This window comes from Saccopteryx leptura, chromosome 10 (assembly GCF_036850995.1).
Source record: "Saccopteryx leptura isolate mSacLep1 chromosome 10, mSacLep1_pri_phased_curated, whole genome shotgun sequence".
In the NCBI taxonomy this organism is placed as follows: Eukaryota; Metazoa; Chordata; class Mammalia; order Chiroptera; family Emballonuridae; genus Saccopteryx; species Saccopteryx leptura.
The window spans coordinates 13,087,684-13,090,439 of record NC_089512.1 but is presented as its reverse complement, the minus strand read 5'-3'; positions in this window follow the sequence as shown (position 1 = coordinate 13,090,439).

Below are 2,756 nucleotides of genomic sequence, written 5' to 3'. Positions count from 1 at the left end.
GATAATTTATCGGTTGATTCATTAAACTAGAGATTCACGGTGACAGCTGTGTGCAGTCACAGCTGAGTTCAGGAGCTCACCTTCCACTGCCCATCCTGCCCTCCTCTGTGTTGTCTTCACGGCCAGGCAGTGACCGGGGAGCGGCCAGAACCAGAAGATGGAGAGGGGAGTTTTCTAGAAGAGAATCCATAATTTCGAGGTAGACGAGAACAAGAGGTTCTCCCACAAGAAGTCATAAAAGTGACCTCCATGAATCTCACCCTGGGATGCCACATTGCCCGGTCTCTGACACCATATTGAGCATCTACTCTGTGCCACGCACTGTGCTGAGAGAAGGAATATGCTGGTGGACGAGATAAGCACTCTCTGCCCTCGTGGAGTTGCCATATTAAGGTCAATGTACTTGATGCATCCAACCAGCCCAGCCCTCACGAACCCACACAACAGCCGGTGGGGGAGCGTCATAGGCCAGACTGCCTCCCGACAGCCTGAGACCAGGATGGGGTGCAGGTATTGCAGGGGGCGAGCTCTTAGGAGAATGGGGAGAGAGAAACAGAGTGCAGCCAGCGAGGAGCTAAGCAAGAAGCTGGTCTCAGCCGGAGTCAGCCCAGCCCGAGGCTCTGGAGCGTGAGTTGTACCATGGAGTCGGTCCCCACTCGAGGCAGGAGGGCCGGCCTTGTGGCACCCCCGTGTCAGTCACTGGCTGGCTGTGGGCTCCCCTGGGTGGCTGGGCGTGTAATTTTCCAGGTTGCTAGCTCCTGTCCTGGCTCTCCGAAGGGGGCAGCTGAGTCAGGAGTAACCAGGCCTCCCAGCAGTGGGGTTCGGGGCTGCTGGTCTGGCGAGGGCATCCGTGGGTACACTGCAAAGGAGATGGCGCTGGGTACTTTTTCATTATGTAAGGTGTAATGCCTGTCTAGATATTGGATAGCAGATTTTCTTCAGTTAGTTATCCAGTGACCCAATTACTTAAATGACATGACCAGAGAGCAAAATAATTGAAATAATAATAAAATGAGGAAAGGAATTAAAGCTCTCTTTAAGTTTTTCCTAGGACCTTGGTGATTCTCGTAGGGGGAAATAATCATAAAATTAAAGGCACCTTGTAAGCTGAGTCTTTCTCAATGATGCCGGGGGATCAGAGGGAGTTTACAGGAAGGAGGGTCAGTAATGTCAGCCGCGCTCGGCAGCCGGCGAGCGCCACATCTACCAGGAAATCTCTGCATTCTGGAAATGGAAGCAGCGCCTGAAAAAGTCAGGACACTGACAGACATTAATCATTTGTAACTGAACCCTCGTCACGGTGCAAAATGGGAGCTGAAAACTCTGAATCTAATTTGTCAGTAATGGACAAAACATTCTATCTATAGGGACAGGCACTGCAGATAAATAACGAGCCGTATCTTATGCTTTCTTTCATTTAAAACGACTTTGCTCATTAGAAATGACAGCTTTATTGGCTGCAAAACTGTACAGGCATTAAGGAGATGTCGAATCATCAACCACTTGCCTAGAAAGAGAACAGGCGGCCTGGGAGCCCAGAAACGCCTGCAGCCAGGGCGGGGCCGGGGGCGGGCACCCAGGGGACCGAGGGGTGGGTTTTGTGTTGAGGAACTGAAATGAACACACACCATGCTCCCCTCTGCACGTACAGAGCTTCTGTCTACGTTAACGGGACTTGACCATCCCATCCTACTCATTGGTATGACTTTGCCACGCCAGGGGACTCCTGCTCATGAGAGTAACTTGAACGTTCATTATATGAACCTCCTGTAAGACATATCCGGTGCTGCTATAGGAAGTATCAACAGACAGCTTACTCCCTAACATGCTTTAAATCCAGTTCTAAACTCTCTGTCGTGGTCTGCACCCAATTCTAATCAAGCAGTCACTAAAAGACTTCTCAATAAAACCTAGCTTTCCTTTGACCAGGGGTCTCAAACTCGCGGCCCGCGGGCCGCATGCGGCCCGCCGAACAATTTTGTGCGGCCCGCAGACTAATCCACGAAGTTCAAACTATTTTGGATAAAATTAAGTAAGCCTAGGGGCCTACTTGTATTTTTCATTTCTCTAGCATCCTAGCTAGATATTAGCTTAGTTAACAGCAGTTGTGATGCGAACTACAGTTTCTGGTCATTTTGTGACACTGAGTAAACTGCATGTACGATTGTGCTTGTTGTACTGATTTTTTTTTGTTTTCAACTGCAGTGAGAAAAGTGTTGCGTAACAGTTGCCTTTTGTAGACCTAGTGCGGCCGCCGAATGGCTGTGATCTTGCTCTGCGGCCCACATGCTGAGTTGAGTTTGAGACCCCTGCCTTTGACCCTTGAAGGCGCAGTCAAAGCTTGTTGCCTGGCTGTTCTCCTGTGAGCCAGTTCTCACTGTCATATCAGAGCTCCGGTCAAGGTGGTCCCTCCGTGACCCTCTCCCCCTCTCCGGTGTGGGTCGGTGCTTCCTCCCCTCCCCCTGTTATGTCTGGGAGTGCTCATGTCCTTTCACTCCCTGACCACACCTTGGTAAAGAGTGCTTTGTTCAACTATTCTCAAGTTATCCAACTGGAGTGGGCCAACTGTTTCCTGACTGTAGCAACAACCCTCACAAAATTGTTTTAATTTAATGGGAAATTTTAAAGTCTCTTGGCAAGCCTCATGAAGAAACAAGAGAAAATACGTGCAATTGATATCAGTCAGGAGAAGCAATTGCAAATATGGAAGAGTTTTTAAAGGATAAAGCAGTCTTATGTGAAACTCTGTATGAATA